Genomic DNA, 26,030 nt, shown 5'->3' with positions numbered 1-26,030 from the left:
AGCTTTATGGTGAACGTGAACTTAATGTCTAGTTGTCTGGCCTCAAAATGCACTGCTTTTTACTTTGATGGGTTTCATAGTATTACTTTTAGAGAGAGCAGGCATAAGTTTTACAGAGAAATGTCTTGAAAGCCTCCACGACTGCTGCTGTGCTCACTAGCAAAGCAGGAGACATGCGCAGCAAGAGACTGAGAGGTGAACCTTGCTGAACGTTTTGCAGCTGAGTGTGGATGCTTTAACAGGCAACAGTTTGTAAAATGTTTGCTGCATCAGTTGTATATGTCAGCTTAGTGTCCGAGGACTGTTTCCGCTGCCCCCAGGTTGTCAAACAAAATCAGTTGAGAAAACAACCGTTGGGCTTGAAAATGAATCCAGTGCAGAAATACTGCATTCTTTCACTGAATGCGTAGTTGAGGTTTGCTCAGTAAGTATCTCGCTCATCAAAATTAGCACTTTATTTAACAAGACACTGAATTACACATGCTCCTTGCTAACAATGACAGAGAGCACTAGCATTCATCGATACCTCCAAGATGATCAAGACCAAACTGCCTGAGATTTCAGAACAGCAGCCCACAAAGCAACTGCACTTATGCTTGGTACTTGGGTAAGGTTGCCGGTGAAAAATATCCATGCACATGAACATGAATATTCACTGTATGCGGTAAACCTAATGTGCAGGAGACACTTAAAAATCATTCACAAGATCTTTTTAAGAGCTATTCCAGACCGCATTGTAATAGAGATCTCAATGAATAATTAGAAAGACAAACACAATCTCACAGTGTGCTATTTTTTATTTCCCTGCTCCTCAGATTAAACTGAAAGCCATTTGTTTTTGATGCTGGAGTTTAAGACCCATCTTTGCTTATTGGTAGTGGCTGATATTCGGCTTGCAATTAGATGAATATGACTTTGCCCATGCCACGTGACGTGGCTGCACAGTTACATCATCATGGCTGACATTCAACGGGCCCTTCATCCCTCCCTAACATCCAGCATCGAGCTCTTGAAAGTTATCAGTGGATGTCAGACATTCTTTGGGAAGTGGTAGAAACTCAGAGCAAGTTTTGTTTTTCTGCCCTAACACAATCACATTCCTCTGAGCCACTTAAAACACTAAGGCAGCTGGAGAGCCAGTTTCCCTTTTAAGATTATGTTGTGGCCTGTAGATTATTTTACTGGCCTTTTCACAGAGTTCCCATCAACAGGATTGCCCCCATCTATGGTTTCTGTGCCTTTTTTCTACAGTCTCCCTACTGGCTTTTTTAAGGTCCAGCTCTTTTATCATATGAAGTTAAAAACAACCAACAGTTATCAAATAACTTGGTGTAACTTCCAGGCAACAGGAAGATGGAAATATGAGAAGGACTGGAGGGAGAGGAGACACAAAGAGGAAAAAATAGTGAATGCTTCTCTTCTTTCTCTGGGGATCAGCCTCTTTTAGCTCACATCTACAACGGCAGGAAACCATGCAGAATTGTGTGAGATGAGGCAACACATCAAATTGTGTGTGTGTGTGTGTGTGTGTGTGTGTGTGTGTGTGTGTGTGTGTGTGTGTGTGTGTGTGTGTGTGTGTGTGTGTGTAAAATACAATCAGTTAAGCGACGGGATATAAGGGGGAATAAATGGATAGACACAGCTGCCGTTATTCCTCCAAATACCAAGCAGTGGAACAACAGCCTGACACATTTACTGTGACACCTTTAGATTTATATGACAACCTGTGCAGGATGTTCACTGAGTACATGTGTGGGTGTATGATACACAGGAAGATCACATAATGGTCACGGTGAGAACTGTAGAAGAAAATATAAACAAGAGGCAGTTTTCGGGGAACTAGGTTTCCCTAGCATTTCCCATTTAAAGTAAATGTTGCTTTTCGAGGTTAATGTTAATAGACATTTTTGTGTTATTCCTTTGAAACTATTTCCTAGTTTTTGTCTCATTATATTCTGAATCATATAAAAATCTCTGAGACATAAGTCAACCCCAGCGCTGGCTCCAAACCTTGTTGTTAAATCCCTGTTGCTATGTTTTGGTAAAAGGCCAAGGAGTTATTTATTTAAAAAAAAAAATCTAAGAAAACAAAACAGTTTTCAGTGCAAATCAGAATGATCATTTAATTTGTCCTTGATTGTCAATACTCCACTGGAAGAGGTGGCCATGAGTTATTTATGGTGAGAATGTGATCAGACACAACTATCAGGTGTACATTGAATGTCTGAGCTAAATGCTTCCACATAGTCGTGTACTTGCATTTTGGGATGAGTAGCATAGAAGTACAGAGTACTGAAGATGTGCAATGGATACAAACTGTTATCCATTACAAACTGTTGCAATGTTGAACGTTCTTATTGGGATGGCTTGACAAATTTGATTTGCTTGGAGTTTTCTCTGTTTCAAAAGAAACCAAACCACAGGAAAAGCTACGACTATACAAACTTATCAACCAATTTGGACTAGAATAAACCAACTGTAGGTGCCCTAAGATCTCAAGAGTTAACCAAAGCCAATAGAGGTTCATAATTTAACCGTTTCCATTCTGGAAGCATTACATCAGATTAAACACAAACAATTTAAATGGAACTATTTATTATTATAATAGAACCTGCCACCAATGAAAATGTACAACAATTTGAATAGATGTGACACTCTTGAGTCTATTTCCATTCTTTGAAACATAAATGTAATTGGGCATTCTGCCTTTTGTAGGAAATATTGTTTTAAATAAAAAAGGATTTATTGTTTTTGAAAATTCAAAAAGAATAAAACAGATATAACCGTAGTGAGGACAGTTGAATCAAAGGGGAAGAGAAGAAGCAAGCGCAGCTGTTGATCAGTGAGACAGAAAAGGAAGAGAAGAGAGCAAGAGAGGAAGCTGAACATGGGGAAGCAGAAACACACACACACACACACACTCGGGGAGAGAGGGAGAGAGAGAGGGAGCGAGAAAAAACAGCAGCGAGAGAGACAGAGAAAAAAAGGCTTAATTAATTCAGACTGGATGGGAGGGATGTTGCTTCTGTCCCTGCTGAGGCTCCAGTCAGTGCCTCTGCTGTCGTGCTGCATGTAGCCGAGTGTTTGTGTGAGCAGAGAGGACGACTCGGCGGCTGCTGCCTGCCTCTCTTTGCCTGCCTCATTGGGAACCAGACACCAGTCCAGTCTAGCCACGACTCCACATCCCGGAGCCTGCTGACTGACTGGCAGTCTGTTGGACTGGACTAGCTTGGTCTCTACTAAACGACTAAACAAGGATGTTACTTGGACTGTAGTGAGAGCAGCAATGGCCAGAGGTAGGACAGACTTTCTTGTGACTACTCCTCATGCTCCCGCTTCTCTCATGTCTGTCTGCTGCTGTTGCTTCCATTTTTCTGTTTCTGTGAGCAGCCTCTTCTCTCTCATTTCTATTTAACCTTTAACTACACTTAAATATTTATATCTCCCTCTTTGTTTCTTGAAAAATTTTGTCTCTCTGGCTAATTTTATTTTCCAACTTTTCTGGGGTTTTTTGTTTTGTTTTGGGTTTTTATTGTAAACAAAACTCTCATTTAGGTTTTGTGATAAAAGACTATCATTTTGCAGTTCAGGAGGTTTGTGACGTGTGTTTGGGTGGAGATGGATTAAAAACCAAAATGCCTCAGACTCATTGTTCCTTAAGAAACAGCTGGCTACAAAACAGTTCAGCAAAATATGGGATCAATAGTGTGGTCTGACCGGGCGGTATTAGGCAACAGAGTCAGACATCATGTTCCAGGTCAGGTTACTCTTCATTTTAAAAATGTCTTTACAGTAAAATATGCAGCAAGCCTAATAGAGTGACCTTTGTGAAGGAGTTGCAATGCAAGAGAAAAATCAAGTAAAAGCATTTCCCCAAACATCAGCTGTTTTGAACCAGGGTGTAAGTTTCAACTAAACATGTGTGGTCTGTCTTCAGTTCTAATTCTGAGGCTATTATATTTGTATTTTTCATTAAAAAACACCCGTTTATGGGTATATGTTGCACATCTTCAAGTCACTCCCTTGTAATCCCAGGATGCCTCCTTGAGAGCGATGCTTTAGAACGAAGCGACCGACTCCTCGTGATTAATCTCCAATCGGCACGCCTAATTACATCTCATCAAGCAATCACCGAATGTGATGGTTATTTATTCCTTGACAGCATCCACTTGGATGCTGATAAACATTAAGGACTCTCTGCCACAGCCTCGTCTACGTGAACACGACGAGCGAGCAGAAAGGGCAGAGCCGAGCCAATTGGGAGGAGAGGATCAACAGAGAAAATGAGAGAGGAGCAGAAACACATGAGAAGAGGCTGAGTCCCTAGCAGGGAGTAAGAGGGTGAAGAGAAGAGGATCATTTAGCAGAGCCCTGAAATGCTGCTCAAGCACCAGGAAAGCATAGAAGCACAAGTGCATGTGTACACTACAGTACATGGCCATGTTGCGGTGTAAGTCATGTTGAAAGAGGATGGCTGCTGGGTCAGTCAAGGTCTGAGAAAACAGTAGTGAAACCTACTGATGAGGAGCTGTCTGTCATCAGAGAGTTCACTATTAAGAGGTGAATAAGTGCCCATTTCTTTCATTTACACAGTGACCTGAAGAGGTGATCCCACACATTTGAAACATCTGTTTCTTGATCGAAATACATATTTGTTCAGTCACATGAAAGCAACATTTAAGTAAAATTAGTGTAAATTCTTCAAATTATTTTACACAAGTCTTCACTACTTGAAGTTTTAGACCCAAACAGTGAGAGTGAAATGAGTCATCACTGGTGCTAAATGAATTAGTGGCTCAGCATCGCATTCTGTGTTGTTTGCTCAGTCATGATACACAGTTTTAAAAACTTATAGACTCAAAGATGATGTTCTGTACATAGATGACTGCTGAGGCCTTTAACTTAATCATTTTAAGACAGAACTGAGTGAGCTGTGAGTCTGACTGAGCAAACAATGACACTGCAAGGTCATAGACTAGCAACTTTCAGTTGCAGAGAAGCCACATGGTAAAAAACAAAACAAAACCTTTTTTTCAATAATCTTCCCCACTGACTTATTTTTAAAAATTATTCTTATATGTACAATATGTGCAATCAAGTCATAATGGCAGAACACAAGACTTACATTCTGATGTGACCTAAGATAAGATAAGATAAGATGACCTTTATTAGTCCCACACGTGGGAAATTTGTTTTGTCACAGCAGGAAGTGGACAGTGCAAAAGTTATGAAGGACAATTAGAATAAAATAAAATAAGAATAAATACAGTACACAACTGTACAGAATAGAATAAAAATATAATACTATATACAGTAGAATAAAATAGAATAAAATATACAATAGGATAAAAATAGAATACAAATGCTATATACAACAGAGTGAAAAATACAACGGTGCCAGAAAGATTATTGCACATTTGTGTTATTGCACATTTGTGGATGTGTGTGTTTGATCAGTTAAAGTCTTTGTTGTGGAGTCTGACAGCAGTGGGGAGGAAAGACCTGCGAAATCTCTCCGTCCCACACCGTGGGTGCCGCAGTCTCCCACTGAAGGAGCTGCTCAGTGCTGTCACAGTCTCATGCATGGGGTGGGAGATGTTGTCCAGCAGGGATGACAGCTTAGCCACCATTCTCCTGTCACTCACAACCTCCACTGGGTCCAGAGGGCATCCTAGAACAGAGCTGGCCCTTCGGATCAGCCTGTTCAGTCTCTTCCTGTCCCCAGCAGAGATGCTGCCGCCCCAGCAGACCACACCATAAAAGATGGCTGAGGCCACCACAGAGTCATAGAAGGTCTTCAGGAGTGGGCCCTCCACTCCAAACGACCTGAGTCTCCGCAGCAGGTACAGCCTGGTCTGCCCTTTCCTGTAGAGGGCGTCTGAGTTATGAGTCCAGTCCAGTTTGTTGTTCAGATGAACACCAAGGTACCTGTAGCTGTCCACAGTCTCAATGTCCATACCTTGGATGTTCAGTGGTTGCAGTGGAGGATGTTTGTGCCTGCGGAAGTCTACCACCAGCTCCTTGGTTTTACTGGCATTGATCTGGAGGTAGTTCAGCTGGCACCAGTCCACAAAGTCCTGAGTCAGTCCTCTGTACTCCTTGTCGTCCCCATCAGTGATGAGGCCGACTATAGCAGAGTCATCAGAGAACTTCTGCAGGAAGCACTGGGTGGAGTTGTGGGAGAAGTCTGCAGTGTAGATGGTGAAGAGGAACGGAGCCAGAACCGTTCCCTGTGGGGCCCCCGTACTGCAGACGACCCTGTCCGACACACAGCCCTGAGTCCTCACATACTGTGGTCGGTCGGTGAGGTAGTCCAAAATCCAGGTAGTGAGGTGATGGTCCACTCCAGAGTTCTCCAGCTTGTCCTTCAGAACCGAGGGAAGAATAGTATTGAAGGCACTGGAGAAATCAAAGAACATGATTCTCACAGTGCTTCCAGCGGTCTCCAGGTGAGCGAGGGAGCGATGTAGGAGGTGAATGACGGCATCATCCGCTCCAATGCCAGGCTGGTAGGCAAACTGAAGTGGGTCCAGTGATGAGCTCACAAGGCGCCGAAGCTGAGCCAGGACCAGCCGCTCCAGGGTCTTCATCAGGTGGGATGTCAGAGCCACCGGCCTGTAGCTGTTGAGGTCCTTGGGGCGTGAAGTCTTTGGCACTGGTACAACACAGGAAGTTTTCCAGAGCTGTGGGACTCTTCCCAGCCTCAGGCTCAGGTTGAAGAGGTGCTCCATCACACCACACAGTTGGTCCGCGCAGGACCTGACGACCCTCGAGCTGATGCCATCTGGACCCGCTGCCTTCTTGCCATTAATCCTCCTCAGTTCCCTCCTAACCTGGGTGGTTGAGAGAGACAGTCTGGAGCCTTGTGTTGATTGTGTATTGGATGCTGTTGTTGGGGGTGGGGAGGAGTGAGCAGGGTGAATAGAGGAGGTGTGAGGTGTCTGAGGTGTCAGAGGTGGAACAGCAGCAGTGGGGGTGGTTGAGTCTGCAGCCGATGTTGGAGACTGCCTCATGGCTGAATCAAATCTGTTGAAGAAATGATTCAGTTCATTTGCCCACCTCACATCCCTCCCAGGCAGAGAGTTCTGATGTTTGTGGCCTGAGATGGTTCTGAGGCCTCTCCAGACTTCACCAACGTTATTTTGCTGAAGCTGGTTCTCCATCTTCTGCCTGTAGCTATCCTTCCCATTCCTTATCAGTCCCCTCAACTCTCTCTGCACCCTTTTCAACTCCTCTTTGTCTTTGGATTTGAAGGCCCTCCTCTTCTGCTTGAGGACAGCTTTAATTTCCGGGGTAATCCAAGGTTTGTTGTTGGATAAACACCGTACAGTCCTGGTAGGTACGGTGTTATCCACACAGAAATTAATATAGTCCGTAATGCATGTAGTAAGGCTGTCGATGTCCTCTCCGTGGTCGTCACAGATCACCTCCCACACAGTCGACTCAAAACAATCCTTAAGAGCCTCCTCGCTCTCCTGCGACCATCTCTGTACTGTGCGGGTGGCTGGTGGCTCCCTGCGCACTAAGGGCTCATACACAGGGACAAGGTGCACCAGGTTGTGATCAGATCTGCCCAGGGGAGGGAGAGGTGATGAACTGTATGCCTCTTCAGCATTGGCATACAGTAAGTCCAGTGTTTTATTGTCTCTGGTTGGGCAGGTCACATACTGGGTGAAGGTGGGCAGTGTGGAGTCCAGTGAGGCATGATTAAAGTCCCCTGATATTATGGGGAGGGCTCTCGGAGATTGTGTTTGCAGTCTGCTGACCACTGAGTGGAGAGTGTCACAGGCTGCATCCGCGTTGGCCGAGGGGGGGACATACGCTGTTATCGCGATAACATGCGAGAATTCCCGGGGCAGGTAGTACGGACGCATGCTAACGGCTAACAGCTCAATGTCTCTGCTGCAGAGTTGTTCTTTTACAGTGATGTGCCCAGGGTTACACCATCTGTCATTCACAAACACTGCCAGTCCCCCTCCTTTCCTCTTACCGCTGTCTCTTGTCCTGTCCGCTCGAAGCAGCTGGAATCCCGGTAGTGTCACACTCGTGTCCGGAGTTAGCGGTGTTAGCCACGACTCCGTTAGCATCATGATGCTACATTGCCGGTACTCCCTCTGTGACCAGGTTAGCGACGTGAGCTCATCCAATTTATTGTGCAAAGACCGTACATTTCCAATAATTACAGAAGGAAGAGATGGTCGATAACGTCTCCTTCTCGGGCGACGGCGCTCCTTCCCAGCACGACACCCCCGTCTTTTCCTCCTCAGCTCGCTGGGAATGTCGGGTCTGTCCGCCGGCAGTACTGCTGTGGGACGCAGCGCTAACAGCTGATCCTTACTGTAAACAAAGGATCCCTGCTCTGGGTCCCCACACACGGGTGAAAAAAGTAGAAAAAAACTAAGAAAAACGACCAGAACTAGCACAAAACGGTAGAACATGGTTGCAGAGTCTAATTACTAATACGTTAGTTATAGAAAAATTACGAGAAGAAAAGATAAGAAAGAAAGAAACTCGGAATGAGCAGAGCTGCTGTAACAGGCTGCCGCACACGGGGGGCGCCGGAAGTTTTAAGCTTGTTGCGAAAACTTGCAACAGTATCATTAATTTATAGTCAGTAAAATGTAACAACTGTCAACACCTGTCATTCCCATACAATTAACCAATAATCAGGCTTCTTCAACAATTATTTTTAACGATGGTCATGTCACATTGCTGAACAGGAAAAATGGGTAGAATATTTATACTCTTAAACGGCAATGAAAGGCAACAAAAGCCCACAGAATGAGCCTGTACAAACTGCATGCAATCCACCAGCCAACTTCAGCTCAAGACCTATTTTGGACTTTCATTTTAATCATCTGTTTTGTTTTTACTGGTTTCATTAAGGTTTAGAGAACAAAATGACTTCTTTTTGTTGGAAAAAAGATTCCACTTTCGGTTGTAATAGACACTGTCAGGTAAACATCTGATTAGAAGTGTAAAATCCACCATCTTTTTGCTCTGATTTTGATCTCCACCACTTCCTACGGGAAATATCTGTCCCTTCAGCTGCAAAATTCTCCACTACATATTTCCACTACTGATGAGTTTCACTCTGGGCCTGTAGCTGTTTGCTGCTACGCAAGTAGTCCATATTGATTATAGCTACTTTAGCAAAAAATAACTAAATTACACATTTTTAAATGAGGCCATGTTATAACATGACTAATGCAACTTTGAGTTTGTTTTGGATGTTCGTCACACCCTCTGCTGTCAAGCTGTTAAAAGCAGTTTTGTGATTATGGAAAGAGGACAGCTGTTTGTATTTTTATTTCTCTTTTAGTGAAGTAAAAATAATTTTATAACAGTACTAGTTCTATCAGACAAGTGTCAGCAAAACATGTAGCTAACATGATCAACCCGAAATGTTTTAGGGTGACAAATAATAACCCATAGTACAGCCTCTATTAAGACTAACAAGATATCCTAATAAAGGGCTTTCAGCAGTGTCCAGGCAGACCTAGATTCTCCACAGAGCTAAAGCAGAGGTAACAGGCCTCCAGAAGCACTTCATTCTACTGAAGTCGCATTTATGAAGTCAGGCTTTATTAAATGGAGACTATATAATAAATTTGCTGCATATGTGTGAAATCTTGCACAGTATTAATTAGAACCTTTTTCATGCAGTAAGTTTTTAACCGTCAGTGTATTGCTGACCAAAACTACAAGAGACTACAACCATTTCACTAAAATATCCTTGTATGGTTTTCTAGTGAAGAGGTTGGGTTGAGAAATGATGCAATACAAAGCATGAGGGGCCAAAACAAGGATTGGTCTAACGCTCCAGTGATCCAGAGGTAAATGTGTCCTGAGTACCCACAAGGCTGCATACCACTGTCTCTTTGACAGTCATTTGTACAGTTAAAAGTAACTCAGGAGTGGATGTGCAAAACCTACAGTGTTTTGATATTGTAGTAAATCTACACCGACCATCCACCACATTACTGGAGAACTGCCTAGTAGTAGGATTAGAATTAGGACGTATTTAAGCCAGAAATATGCTACGTTTCAGAACCTATAAGATGTTTCTTTTGAAATCAAGTCTTTATAGGTCTGTATTATGGCCTGTGAAATTATTACAGTTTGGGTATGCCATGTATGGTCTGCAGACCTGCAGCTCCAGTGTTCCCTGTGGCTCTTTGTGCCTGTCTCCAGTAATTCCCTGCAGCTTTGACAAAAATATAGATGAATGTGAACACATGAACATAAACGTGGAAATCATATGACATGTATATTATGACATATTCCAATTATACATGTATAGTAATGTATGATCTTAAGTTAAAAACAAAACAAAACAAAACTTTTAATGCTCAGAGTGGCCCATATAGTTTAAGAACAACACCAGTTAAAATAGGACCGTACATTTTAATAGATTTGACTCCACACTTGCCCAAATTGTGTTAATTAAACAATTTTTATGACTTTTATTCTACAATTTCATAAATGTAACAACAACATATCATGATTGAAGTAACAATGCAAAGTTAAAGTACCAAAAAACTATAAATAGCCCCTTGCAGATGAGTCATAAGTGGTAAAAGATTTTAATTATTTAGACTTTTTAATAGTGTTGATAGTCAAATTTATATTTAAGTTTAGAAAATAGACAGTCCCTCTACTCTGATTCTTTCTATGAAAGAAGGAAATTAACACGCTGAATCCTTTTGAACATCTCTATTTTAAGCAGAGCTGGAATTAGCTATATGCTGTAAACCCCCCTAATTTGTGGTCAGTGTTGGGAAGGTTACTTTTAAAATGTATTCCACTACAGATTACAGAATACATGCCCCAAAATGTATTTTGTAACGTATTCCGTTACGTTACTCAATGAGAGTAACGTATTCTGAATACTTTGGATTACTTAATATATTGTCATGCTTTTTACAACTACATGAATGTACTATTGCTGTGTGATTTATTGAGGGTTACTCGCCATACCAATACCAACTGGATGTTTAAATCTTAATATAAATGAGTAACAGTAGGGTGGACATTAGGTAAGGCTGCACTGTTTTGCAGCGATCTCGTATAGAAAACTATTCCGCGTGTATATAAAACAGGTCCGCGGCTCCGAACCGAGGTAAAGGGACCTCTGGCTAATACGTCGGGTTCCGTGTCGGGCTCGTAGCCGAAAACTAGCTTTACTTTGTTGTGTGGGTCAACTTTGCTAGCGAGAGACAGAGAGAGGCGTTGAAAGGATGTTCAAGATGGGCTTTACATCTTCCAACAACTGCTCACACTGTCAAGGCAATACACCAGACAATTACATCCACGCTCTTTGGTTCTGTCCACCAGTGCAGAAGTTTTGGCGTGAGATATGTGAAGACTTATCAAAGTGTCTGAAATGTAACATTCCAGCCTCCCCTTTAGTATGCTTGTTGGGAAAATTGGATGATGTCACTACAGAAACTAATACAGTCCACATGGTTTTTACTGCCCTATGCATAGCCAAGAAAACGGTCCTCATGAACTGGAAAAATAAAAATAATCTTAATCCTAATCAATATAAAAACCATCTAATAGATCACATTAGTCTTGATACAGCCTCTGCCACCACATTAGATCAATCCCTCTGGGCTCCTTTGATCGGCTCCATCACCTAGCGGGGGTGGGGGGTCGTGGTTTGGTCCCGCCTTAGCTATTGTGGTTGATGTGGAGGTTGGGACGGGCTTAGGGCACCTGGAGAACCCCTAGAGACGTTATCCCTGGAGGGCTCAACCCGGGGGGTTGTGGTCATAACCTGGTTAGTGGCTCTGGTCGCTCTTAGAGGGTGTTCTCCTCGTGGTTGCGTGCAGCGGGGCTGGGGGATGGTCTGTACTGGCGAACGTAGGTTACTGGCCTGGTAGCCTGGCTGCCCCTGAGTGGATCCGGGGCAGGCAGGGGGGCTTGGGGTTCGGGGATGCTTCATCTCCGTGATGGGGCTCTGGCTGGGCCTTGGGGGCTTCGGTCCTCGTCGGTGTGTCGCCGACGTTGTGGGCGGGTGGCCCCTCCCTTCTTTTCCTCCCCATCCCCGGCTGCCTCCCTCTTCCCGCTCCACCACACCCACCCACACAGGTAGGGCCTTGGGGTGCGGGTGTGTCACCAGGGTGCAGGGGAGGCATTCCCTCCCCCTCTGTCCCCTTCTGGCCACCTGTGCCTCAATTTTATTCCACAACTTAGACATCCACATTCCTCACACTCTCATAACACACACATATATATAGGGCCTTGAGGGTGACCACGTTAACGGCGTCCAGTGGACGGTCTGTGTATTCAACCTTACCTCTGGCACCGGTGCCCACCTCTCAATTTTAAATCCATGTAGACATTGAGGGTTCTCGGGAGGGGCCGTGCTAACACCTGCTGCTCTCTGGCAGCAGCACCATGCCCTCCCTTGTTTTAAATGCACTTTAGAACAACACGCAGCAACACTACACATGAGCGGGAGGAGGGAGGTATGGGGTCTTCACACACCCCCGTTCTCTACTAGCCATCAGGGCAGGGGGCTGGGAGGAGGTGTTGGCTGTCCGATGGGCCTCCCTGCTGCCGCGGAGCCTGGGGCGGTCTGCTTGCCTCCACCCCGGGGGAAAGGGTCACATCTCTTGGGTCTGGATGCCGTTTCCCCCTCTGGGGGTGAGGGTACCTGGACCCGGGGTATAGAGTATATTTGGGGAGTGTGATTGTGTGTACATGTCCATGTATGTCTATTACTACGTTGGGTGAGTGCTGAGTGTTTGTATATGTGTGCATGAGGGTGGGAATGCATGTTTGTGTCTGTGTGTGCCTGTTTGTCTGTGTCTATATGTCAGGTCGGGTCTTAGACTCCACCTCTCTGGGAACACCCAGGCCCTCCAAAGTGTGGAGGTCTATCTCCCCTCACCACACTCCCTGCCAGTGACTGATGCCCTCAGGGGTCGGTGCATTGGTGGTTCTTGGTGTCCGGGGCTGGGCGCTCAGGTATGCACCAGCTCACTCCCGGTGGCTACTTGGCGGGGCCTGGTGCCTGTCGCTCGGTCAGGCCTCTTCCGGGGCAAAGGGGACCCCCCGGGCCTCTGGCCTCGGGGTCTGCGGCTCGGTTCACTCTGGCACAGCTGGCTGCCGGCAGAGCCGGCGGGCACGCCAGTGCAGCCCCCTCTGGCTTCTGCTCCGTGGCTACTGGGTGACCCCTCGTCTGGGGATCTCCTCAGCCCTTCCCAGGAGGGTGGCACGGATGCCCCTCCGGTGGTCCACCTTGGGCTCTCGCACTCTGGGGCCTCTGGATGTCTGAAGCCTGGATCTTCTCCATGCCTGCTTCATGCCCTGGGGGACGGGGCTATGGCCCCCCACACCCTCTAGCAGACCGTTACATGGAGAAACCTTTTGTATACAAGCGCGCTGATCCACACAGGTGTGCACACGGGTGTTCACTGTTCGTAGACATAAACTACACCTTTCTTAGCTGCTACTTCAAAGCACATTGTGCGCTGTCTGTCCTGTGTGCTGCACAACAACATTCAATATTTAGTATTTACTGCTGTTCACACTTAGCTAGATTAACGGGATGGTGTTGTGTTTAGTATGTTGCTTTGTTTTTTTTTTTTGCTTGTTTTCTCTTCTTTTTCTCTCAACAGGTGATCCAGGAGATTTTTTTTTCTTTTTCTCTTTGTCTTTGTAAGTGCCCTTTCTCACTGTCCCTCTTCCCTTCTGTTTTTCTTTTCCTTCCTCTCTTTCCTATCCCCCAGTCATGTCTGTCCCATCTGTAACAACCGAAAATAAAATAAATAATAACAACAAAGGTTGATCAAATGGACCAATACGGCAATACCATGATGATCCATTTGGCAAAATAAATCCATTTGGTATCCTTGTTGGTCTTCAGACAACAATTCTGACGGCTAAAGAACCAAATGGGACAGACAAAAAAAAGAAAAAAAAAAAAGAAAAGAAAGAAAGGCTGCTCCAACGGAACTTATTGTTTCGGAGGAAAACACGAACACAGTGTACAGTCGAGTCTTAATAGCTTACTTACAACTGGGCTCTTCAGGCATTCTTTTTGGCTGCAGTGGTTATTATTATATTTACATGCTTCCATCTCCCGTTTCTGCTCGGTGACAACTCGTACTTTTCCTTTTTCTCCCTCCCTCGCTCACAGACACATAACGGGTATGGCAGTCCATTCTCCCTGCAGCACGGACTACACTGCCCATGAGGCTACATTCTTTAGGGCGATGCCTGTAACACTCTGCTATTGCCTTCATATTAAATCATTTTTAAAAATATTTCTTCACGTCATTATGCGGGCCGCAAGTAGAGGTGACATGAGCCGCGAGATTGAGACACAGGCATTAGAGCCTCTTATCGCGTGTTTTGTTTGGGTTTCCACCAGTGTGGAATTACCAAAAATAGAGAGAGCATAGCCTAACATATGAAACAGGAAAAGACCGCCGTGTAATCCATTTATTTCAATAAAGTAACTGTATTCTGAATACCACCTTTTAAACGGTAACTGTAACGGAATACAGTTACTCATATTTTGTATTTTAAATACGTAACGGCGGTACATGTACTCCGTTACTCCCCAACACTGTTTGTGGTGTATATCTTATCAGAAGGGAAGCAAAAGATGTATGACTAAATGCTTGACTTTAGTAGCCTAAATTTGCTAGTGAAATTGAATTTTTTGCTGCTGTAAACAGATGTGCTCCTTGAACATAATCAGAACCATAAATCAGCAGGAAGTAAAAGAAATAATATTATCAATTTCAGCAGCACTTACAGTAGTAATATAAAGTTTTATTTATTTATTAGCTTCCACCATGTGATTGCTACTCTTCCTGGTGCCCACCAAGGGGGGAAAAAATCTTCAAACTTACAAAAACCAAATTAGAAAACACAAACTTTATAACCAAAAAGTATATTGCATATTAAAAAATAAGCTGATATTAAAAAGCTGAAGAGGATTAAAGAACTGTTTTGTTCATATAACTGGATTTAGTAGATCTAACATCAGTTGACTTCACTGACAGGTTTCATAATTATGATTAGTTCCAGTATAGGCTAATTGTATACAAAGGGGTTGTGGTGCATGGGACTTTCTAGCAACAGCTATCAGCTATCAGCAGCCATTTTTGAAATTACATAGTTCACCTGTTTAGACCAACAAAAAAGAGTTATTTAATTTTACATTTTTTAATTTAATCTTCTTAACCTGTTCAATGGATATCCTATCAACATCAAAATTCAACAAATGAGGCTTAGAAAGAGGTTTCCTAGAACCAAACACAACAGATTTAGTTTTGACAATATTTACTGCTAATTTGTTAATTTTCACTGATTGATTTACAGTCTGTAAGCTCTGCCTGCAGGCGCTAATGAAGAAGCAGTAAATAATGTATGTATAGCAAATGTACATATTACTTTGTCAGAATTTTAACAAACTAAAACATAAAAATTAAAAATAAAAGAGGGCCCAGACGGCTGCCTTTTGGAACACAAGAGTAAAGTCCTGTTTTTTTTTTTTTTACCTCAATTATTTTCTCTTCATTAAGGTCAACACTGAAGGTGCAAAACCATAGCATTAAGCTTTTCCACAAGAACAAGAATGTCATGATCAAAACCATCAAGTGTTATTTAAAAACAGTGATAAAGTTTAACAAACTTACTATCGTTAGTATCCCTTAACCGTTTGTTTGTCTCTTATACAGTACTGGTGGAATACTGAGCTTTATGCATGTTGCAAAACTGTTTGCCATTTTGACAAAAGTCATCAAACATTTGTTTCGATATTATCTTTTCAAACATTTACTTCCAGTCAGAACCAATAAAATCAAGACTTGTCAAGGAAATTTATGCAAAGGCAATACTTTGGCTTCTATCCAGATCTGGAGATAAATTCCGAACATATTATAAGGTTAAGTGTCTTACAATTGTAGACCCTTCAGTAATCTGATTTAATGCAAAATGATACATTTCATCTTTCATTATATTTTCCAAGATCCGTTGAACTGAAAAAAAATAGTAAATTGTCTACTTTACTGACGAAAAAATCTTTAAAATAAAATTAGCAATACCTATATGCCTCCGCATTCTACATATCTATGAAATTTTATTCATTCATCACGTATTTATCACTTTCCATGATTTCTTACTATTATTTACAGTGTTATCTCTTGTTGTTGTGATTTAGTCATCTTAATTCTTTATCTACAATGTGACTTCTGTCATAAATACAACCCAATTCCTGAGCAGTCTCTTTTTCTCTTATCTCTCTGCAGCATTGTTGATCTTAACTCATCATCTGACAACCCTTCGCTGTTAGTCAATTAATATTCCAGTTGCCAAGAATAAAAATATCAAAAAGTGGTATCCCTGGTGATGACCCTAACCCTATCCCAAACTGTAATCCTACATTATTGTTTGGAGTCAAGTAAAAAAGTATTTTTTTATGTAAATGTAAATTGCAAATTTTTCTTTGCAATTAAGGGACAAAGAAAAGAAATTTTCAGCGCCAGTGTAGCTCAGTTAGATAAGCAGGAGACCATATGCTGCATGGCTGAGAGCGGCCGACACAAGTTTGAATCTGACTTGCGGCCCTTTGCCACATGTCTCCTCCTCCTTTTTCCTCTTCTTTGTACCTGTCCAAAAAAGCCCAAAAAATATTAAAATTATTTTCTTTGTCCCTTAATTGCCAAAGTTTGGGCGAACATTTTTTTTCCTCATAAACAAAATGTCTATATTGTGATTGCAAAGGATTCAGGTTTTCACTGATGATGATCTGGACCTCAGAGGGTTAAGCCAGTTTTCATCTGATTGGCTGTCCCTTGGAAACAAAGGGTTTAAACAGCAGTTAGGTGGTTTCTGTGCTCACAACCAAAGCTTTGTACCTGAGTTAACCATATGAAGGACAACCACTCTTTATGACATTATAGAGATCCAATAGTAGAAAAAAAGTTTTATTGTATAGTCGTATATACATGATTAAAATGTGTTAAATTACAACAGGTCACATGTCAATACACTGACATGTATTTTTAAGTTAAAGGTGCCATTCAAAGTATCAGTGGTGTTTTTGCCTTTAAAGAGTGTTTACAATGTTTTTTGGTCAGTACATTTAACTCTGGGAAAGGGGTATTTCATATATAATCATGTTTCATATACACAAAACTCAACCATGACAGGGTGGACAAGCAGCATGGAAACCTGTTATTTCAAACCGACTGCCATTCCTCCTTAAATACAGTGCAATCAGTACTTGTGTATAGCTTGGCCTTTCCATTTCCCTCTGCGTTTTACACACAATCCCCCAGTTGCCATGACACCAAGGCCTTCCATAAATACTCGTGGTATTTGTGAGGCTACATCCCCAGTAGGTTAGAGAACAGAAAGCCCTATGTGAGCCTTGCCTGCAGCAGTGCTAATCGCAGATCAATCTGCTCCCAGATAGTTTGTCACCTACAGTGCCATTTCCAAGCTGAGATTTTGCTCCATGTGCTGTGGGTGTTTGCCACAGTAGATCACAGAACACACATACATATTGTCTTTTCATTATCCTTGTAACCTTCACAATGTACACTTGCCGCAGGCAAATAACTGTGTGGTAGAAGTTTAGCAGATGACTAACAATGTTCATCATACAGACCTATGAAAGCATAGGTGAAAGCTATTATGATTCATTCTCTTGAGATCGATAGAACTATCATAGAGAATATCAATCTTCTAGATTAGGACTTAGCGGGCGATGAGTTGGGCGATTATTAAAGATAGTCTGGGACAAGAAGCAGGAATAGCATATGTGTGATTTTGTGAACATGATGTGTGTGCCCTGTCAAGTTTTGACATCAATCAGCAGCAGTCCTTTTAAGGGTAAAGATGAAACATGGTGTAGTCCATAAGGTTACCCATGGCTCCATTAAGTTTCTTTTTTGAAACATTAATAATCACTAAATTTGTCTCGAATTTTGTCTTTGGCCTGTTAGACCTTTGCCTCTGACCTTTGTTGCAATACATTAACAATCTCACAGAAAAGGAGTCTCTGTCAGAGCAGAAAGGTTTTCCACTGACTAAGGAGTGGTTTGTTTTAAGACCAGGATTTGAAATGAAAATGTTATAGTAGACAGTAAACCACATAACTATCAGAAAAGTAATAATAAATGATAATGATGTAATCTTAAAACAAAAGGTACTTTAGCCTTCCAAGGCTGGTTCCATCTTGAAAGTAAAAGCTGATGCACCAGTTCAAAATACTCCATTATGGTTGAATTAAAACAATTCTGTAAAAATGAATGGGACATAATTCCTCCACATCACTTTCAACAGTTGTTGACATTTCTTGCTGCCAAGGGTGGCACATCCAGTTATTAAGTTTAATTAAATTAAATTAAATTTTATTTATATAGCGCCAAATCACAACAACAGCCCCCTTAAGGTGCTTTATATTGTAAGGTAGACCCTACAATAATAGATACAGAGAAAAACCCAACAATCATATGACCCCCTATGAGCAAGCACTTTGGTGACAGTGGGAAGGAAAAACTCCCTTTTAACAGGAAGAAACCTCCGGCAGAACCAGGCTCAGGGAGGGGCGGGGCCATCTGCTGCGACCGGTTGGGGTGAGAGAAGGAAAACAGGATAAAGACATGCTGTGGAAGAGAGACAGAGATTAATAACAAGAATGATTCAGGGCAGAGAGGTCTATTAACACATAGTGAGTAAGAAAGGTGACTGAAGAAGAAACACTCAATGCATCATGGGAATCCCCCAGCAGCCTACACCTACTGCATCATACCCAAGGGAGGATTCAGGGTCACCTGATCCAGCCCTAACTATATGCTTTAGCAAAAAGGAAAGTTTTAAGCCTAATCTAAAAATTAGAGATAATGTTTGTCTCCCAAATCCAAACTGGAAGGTGGTTTCATAGAAGAGGGACCTGAAAATTGAAGGCTCTCCCTCCCATTCTACTTTTAAATACTCTAGGAACAACAAGATTTGTGATTGCAGTGTGAGAGTGAAGTGCTCTAATGGAGTGATATGGTACTATAAGGTCATTAAAATAAGATGGGGCCTGATTATTTAAGACCTTTTATGTGAGGAGCAGGATTTTGAATTCAATTTTAGAGACAAGTACTTTTTACACAGGACCTTGGATAGTTCTTTTCCCATAAAAAATGAAATAATGATTTAAAAGCAGCATTTTGTATTTACTTGGGTTGTCTTAGTCTAATATTAAAATTAATTTGACGGTCCTAAAAATTTAAGTGCGACAAATATGCAAACTAAGAAATTGAGAAGGGGGCGGATACTTTTTTACTGCACTGTATATGGGGCTTGTAGCAAGATATAATAGTACTTTTGCTAAAAAAAAAAAAAAAAAAAAAAAAAAAGGGGGGGGGGGGGGGATTCTAGCCCTGTCCTGTTATAGCTCACTTGGTTGAGTGGGTGACACAGGCAGCATTGTGCTTCCTGCATGTCATTCTCTCTGTCTTTGCTACTATCTTTATCTATTAGTATCTCTACTATCCTATCAACAATAAGGGTAAAAATATTTATAAAAACATTTTTGTAATAAAATAATAATAATAGTATAATAATAATAGTTCCACGGCTACACTGTAGCACTATGAGTACCTGGCCTAATACAGAAAATATTCTGATTACCATGTTTCTGTAAATATAAATATAATTGTTAAAAAAGTTTGCTGTAAGTGACTGATGTTTGACACAAACGTTGCTGTCTCTATCCATTTAATCCATTTAAGAATTAAAATTTGGGGGAGTCTTGGATAACTTTCTTTTAAACTATGTAATAAGGAGTTAACGGTATTCTTCCCAAGTGCTCTTCTATCTAAAAAATACTTTAATGTCATTTGCATTTATCAGTCAGTCCTCTTGAAGCCCCTTCTCTAGTGTTCAAGTACTTTAAGCATCTTCCCTAACATCTTAGACCACTTCAAGAAGCCTAATGAGCCATTAGAGACACTAATTTGTCTGATCAAAGCGGAGGAAACCTGCCATAGGATTCAGGTGACTGAAGTGATTCAAGTGCTTTGGTGACTAATGCTGAAGAACTGGCCCCACTTCATCTCAAGGGTGAAAGAATTAAACCTCAGCCCACGTGCACTTGCTGTTAGAGTTCCTTCTTTTAGTGAAAGCTCTGAATGTGCAGACAGCGCTGATGATGTGCATTTGAGACACACACAAACACACCCACACAGGAAAATGCAAATTGAACAGCATATATGAGCTGGTGCAGGTGTGCAATGCTCGACTGAAACCTGTGCCCAGTCCTGTAGCATGAATGTGACTGCTTGGTTCCTCACTGTCATGCTGCAGGACTGGGCACGGGTTTCAATCGAGCATTGTCGGGGGGCACACAAAGTGGGGTCTAAGGACTTAATTTTCTCTATTATGGTGAATTTTTAGTCACCAATTTGTGTAATTGTCTTTTATTTAGAGGAAAACACAAAAATCAGTCACCAGATGTTCTTTTAAAATATACTTTATTAATATAATGTAGTCAGGCTTTCGGAGGTTGTGAGTTGCTTTCAAATAATTATTCTCAATTTATTGCATTTTATATTGTCCCTGCTGAGTCAGAGCACATGCAGGCCGGCTCGAGATGTGAGTCAAGATGTAACTAGTTTAATCATGATATCAGGCTAATTTTGTTTATGTGTTTTAGTAATTAAATGGTAAATGAAGTGATACTTATATAGTGCTTTTCTACTCTACTGCAAGCCTCATTCACACGCACATTTACATAATTTATCATTCTTTGTCATTCCTTTGATGTCTTTGTGCGACACAGAAAAGGTGAATGGATGGTCTCTACGTGCATGGTTCCCACCTTCAAGCACGGAGGAGGAGGTGTGATGGTGTCTTGCCTCAAAATTGAAGGCACACTGAACCAGCATGGCTACCACAGCATACTACAGCGACATGCCATTCCATCCAATTTGCATTTAGTTGGACCATCATTCATTTTCCAACAGTACAATTACCCCAAACACACCTCCAGGTTGTGTAAGGGCTATTTGACCAAGAAGGAGAGTGATGCAGTGCTGCGCCAAATGGCTTAGTCACCTGAACTGAACCCAGTGGAGATGGTTTGGGATGAGATGGACCACAGCGTGAAGGCAATATGGCCAACAAGTGCTCAGCATCTCTGGGAACTCCTTCAAGACTGTGGAAAACCATTTTAGGTGACTACCAGTAGTAGTCACCAGAGCAGTCACCAAAGCAGTAATCAAGCAAAGGCTGGCTATTTTAAAGAATATACAACATGTTTTGAGTTATTTTACACGTTACAACATAATTCCATATGTGTTCATTCATAGTTTTAATGCCTTCAGTGAGAATCTAAAATTTAAATAGTCATGAAAATAAAGAACAACCATTAAATGAGTGTAGTGTAGACTTCATTTAAAATGTAACACCTGTCAACTTACCTACTGTGACCTCTGACTGGTTGCTTATGTCAAGTTAAATGTCATGTTTTTCTCAGTTATGTTATTTAGTGACTGAAGACAAGGTGTTTTCTTTAAAGATTTTAAAGGCTTATTTGACTGGCAGTAAAACTTCAAATCTAGAAATTGTATGTAATATATTGCCAAAATTTTAATTCAGTTAATTTCTATTTATATAGCACCAGATCCCAACAATAGTTGCCTCCAAAAGACTTTATATTATAAGGTAAAGATTGTATAATAATACAGAGAAAACAGAGAAACCCCCAACAATCAGATGACCCCCTATTAGTAAGTGCTTTGACGACTGTGGGAAGGAAAAACTTCCTTCGTACATGCTTTGTCAAAGAGGATAGGATTAAGCCTATTCTTAAAAGCAGAGAGGGTGTCTGTCTCCTGAATCCAAACTGTAAGATGGCTCCACAGAAGAGGGACCTTAAAGCTGAAGGCTCTGCCTCCCAGTTTACCTTTACATACCCCAGAGACCACAATTAAACCAGCAGTCTGAAAGCAAAGTGCTCTCTCGGGGTGATACAGTACTATGAGGTCTGGGGCCTGATTACTCAAGACCTTGCATGTGATGAGAAGGATTTTAAATTTGATTTTGGATTTGACAGGGAGCCAGTAAAGAGAAGCTGGTATAGGTGAAATATGGTCTCTCTTTCTAGTCCCTGTCAGTACTGTTGCTGCAGCATTTTGGATCAACTGAAGGCTTTTCAGAGGTTTTAGAACATCCTGATAATTAATGACAGTAGTCCAGTTAGAAGTTGTAAATGCATGAATAGTTTTTCAGTATCACTCTGAGACAGGATGTTTCTAATTTTAAGGCTATTACAAATATTAAACATATTTGTTTAATATGCGGATTGAAGGACATATCCTGTTCAAAAATGACTCCAAGATTCCTCACAGTCCCATTGAGTGTCTAACCATCCAGAGTGACACACTCAATGGGACTACCTGTACAAATAAAGGGTAAATAGAATATAAACACAAAAATAAGACACTATATTTTTAAGGCTGAGTACAATCACTTCATTTTTATTTGAACATAGAAGCAGGAAATTAGAGGTCATCCAGGTCTTTAAGTCTTTAAGACATAGTTTAACTTACTGATCTGGCTTCATGGATATAAAGTTGGGTATCATCTGCATAGTGGAGAAAATGTATGCTAAAGGCTCTATGTAATTTTTTTTTTTTTTAAGCAGTGTCATTGGAAGGTATTCTATACCTGCTAATGACACTGCCTAAGGGAAGCATGTATAATGCAATCACAATCAGAATAGATCGTAGCACAGAACTTGGGGAACCTGACTGTGTAAAACGGAATCTCCATTTCCATGAACAAATTGGAGACTACTAGATAGATATGATTCAAAGCACTGCAGTACTGTACCTTTAATACAAGCACGGTCTAGTAATAAAATATTATAGTCATCAGTATCAAATTATTATTTAGGATTTTAATTACTGCCAGCTTGTGGTACGTAGCCCATTAATAGAGATAGATTGATCATATTTAAGTTTGAAACACTGATTAAAATAAGAGTACCATCCCAATCTTTATCCATGGGGTTTAATATGTCGGTCCACTCTTTGTAGCTATAACAGTTTCAACCCTTCTGGGAAAGCTTTCCATAAGATTTAGGAAAATGTTTATGGAAATTTTTGACCATTCTTCCGGAAGCACATTTGTGAGGTCAGACACTGATTTTGGATGAGAAGGCCTGGCTTGCAATTTCTGCTCTAATTCATTCCAAAGGTGTTCTGTTGTGTTGAGGTCAGGAGTCTGTGCAGGCCAGTCAAGTTCTTCCACACCATTTCACTCCTCCATGTCTTTATGGAACTTGTTTTGTGCACTGGTGCGCAGTCATGTTGAAACAGGAAGGGGCCATCCCCACAAAGTTGAGAGCATGAAGTTGTCCAAAATGGAACTAGGAGACTCCTCCTAAAAAACAGCCCCACACCATAACCCCCCTTCACTTAACTTTACACTGCACAATGCAGTCACGTTCTGCTGGCCACTGTCAAACCCAGACTCATCTATCATATTACCAGCTAGAGAGTCCAGTAGCAGCATGCTTTACACTGAATCTGACGGTTTCAATTGTGCCCGTTGATGTGAAACTTAGATGCAGCTGCTCGGCCATTGGAGCCAAAACCATGAAGCTCTTTAGCTCTGTTCTTGAGCTAATGTGAAGACCACATGAGGTTTGGAGGTCTGTAGTGATTGCTTCTACAAAAAATATAAAGTGGTTTGAGTGCTCAGGTGGTGTAGAAAGCGCTACATGAAAGATGCACTATGCACCTCAGAATCTGTTGACCCTTCTCTGTAATGTTACACGGCCTACCACTTTGTGGCTGATTTGCTGTCATTCCCAATCAGTTCCAGTTTGTTATAATACCAATAACAGTTGACTGTGGAATATTTAGTAACAAGGAAATTTCTTTAATGAATTTGTTAAACATTCGGCACCCTATCACAGTACCAAACTAGAATTCAGTAGCTCCTAAGAGCAATCCATTCTTTTGCAAAAAGTTTTTAGAAGCAGTCTGCATGCCGACACACCTGTGGCATGGAAGTGATTGGAGCATGATGATTTGGATAGGTGAATGAATACGTACAGGACACACATGATGCTTATGGGTAAAAAGTTTATCTGACTGTATAAATAAAAACTTGCTTGCTAATGCAGACAGCCCTCCTGTTGCAGTAATTTGGTCTTTCTGTAACACCCACAGGGGTTGCGTTTGTAACCTTTGAGCACTTGGAGTGTGGGTTTCATCTGTGTGAGCCAGGCTTGGTAATTTCCATGTGGAAATTAGTCCAATAAGGAGAGATCACTTGGAAGAATTTAGCATTATTTATTGAGATTGAGAAAAAATGTGGCGATTAGACTCTGATCACACATCACGGCAGAACGGGAATCCCAGGACTGATACGGTTTAGAACAGGACCCCCTGCAGTCTAGATGCTCGTGGTGGTGAAGATGAGGACTGAGGCTTGACTAGAGCTCTGGCTGAGGTGACTGAGGTGGAGCTGGGGATGAGGTGGGTTACATTAAATAGAGTCTGAAAGGGAGATGACAGAGAGCACAGGTTTAAACCATGCGAAGTGGATCCTGATTGGCCTAAAGAAGGCGAGAGATGAAAATGATTGGACTAGAGTAATAATACCAGTATTGAGACTGACAGTGTGAGAAGGCAGTAGTCCTGTAAAGAACAGAAAAGCAGCTGAACACTTAGAAAAGCAGGCAGAAGAGTGATTACACATCTTCCTTATTGAACTTACACATAAATTCATTTAAATTTCACGCGGCTCAGTCTTCAAGATCACCTTCCCTTTCTCACTTTCTCACTCACTGGGTGGGGTGAAAGGCTGTCAAATGGTAGGGCTTTCTGTTGTGGGTGGAAATGATAAATGTTTCCCCATTATAAACATTCACAAACAATTTGAATTCAAGTGTGTCTACTGAAATATAAGCTGAGCTCTTGTGTCAGAGTAGATCTGAGGAAAAATACAGTTTTAGAGTAAAAAAAAATGAATTGCACCAAAAACACATAATCCTCAGTTCAGTGAAACATAGGCTTTGTCTGCCTTTGTTTGATTAAAACATAGGCAGACAATGCAGCATTGCAGTATGAGCTACTACATAATGCAGGTGTGAACCGGGGCTAGAATGTGAGGTTTCTAAAGTGTTTTGGTAATCTACCGACCCAGTTATGACAGGATGTCTATATTTAGAAGTGCTTGGATCATGAAGATTATCTCAGTGCTGTAAGTGACTGATGTTTGACACAGAAAAAAGCTGCTGTCTCTATCCATTTAATCATATGGTCACACAGTCCTATGGCTTCCTGCAGCGGACAGGGAAAAATGCTTTGTCTCAGAACACAGCTTCAGCTATCAAAACACTCTTCCTGTACAAGGGGCCTTCCTAGTCCACAGTATCCTGTTTAGCCCTCTACAGTGGGGATGTCAGAAGCATGCTGCACGGCATTTGGCTTCCAGTTTTACACTGAAGTGCATTGCCTCACAATTTCTTAGTTGGAATTCTGATGACTGGACTATGAATCAACCTTCTGCTTTTATCCTGCAGACTCATCTCCAGTTAGTCCTCTCTGCACATAATTATGTCCCTGTTTACACTCCCTTCCTTCTTCTGTGTTATCACTGAACTCATCATCACTATCCTAATTTGGCAGTGCTTCTCTCTCCACATGCTTAATATCTTGGAACATGTCCTGCTAGTGAATGTGGAGACATCAGAGAGTGGTACGTGGGTTCAGACTGAACGGTAATAAAATGGCACATATTCAACTTTCTGCTATCATAGTTTTAGTCGAGGGAATTTGGATGACTGTATTTCTTGTCTTTATTTTGTCATTCAAAGAAATAAATGAAACTATTATATGTTTAAACCATAGCGGTTCCCAACGCTAGCAAACATGATAAGTAACAGACTAATAAAATACTAGAATTTCACTCACTCGAGTTGACTCACAAACTGCTTGGATGGGTTGCACCACTGAGTAAGTCACATTATTTGTTACACAATTCCTTCAAAA

General features: G+C 41.7%; 1 protein-coding gene across 4 annotated transcripts in view; it reads left to right on the top strand.

The window, feature by feature from the left end:
• Window positions 1-2,918: 2,918 nt before the first annotated feature.
• Window positions 2,919-26,030, top strand: part of LOC134646422 (diacylglycerol kinase beta) — a 156,088-nt gene continuing 132,976 nt past the window's right edge. For all 4 annotated transcript variants that reach the window (XM_063500312.1, XM_063500313.1, XM_063500311.1 and 1 more), the window contains exon 1: window positions 2,919-3,296. The gene's annotated coding sequence lies outside the window, so the exon portion shown is untranslated. The remainder of the gene's footprint in view (window positions 3,297-26,030) is intronic.

Source organism: Pelmatolapia mariae, linkage group LG16_19, assembly GCF_036321145.2.
Source record: "Pelmatolapia mariae isolate MD_Pm_ZW linkage group LG16_19, Pm_UMD_F_2, whole genome shotgun sequence".
Classification (NCBI taxonomy): Eukaryota; Metazoa; Chordata; class Actinopteri; order Cichliformes; family Cichlidae; genus Pelmatolapia; species Pelmatolapia mariae.
The sequence above is the reverse complement of the archived record's forward strand: the minus strand, read 5'-3'. Positions and strand labels throughout refer to the sequence as shown.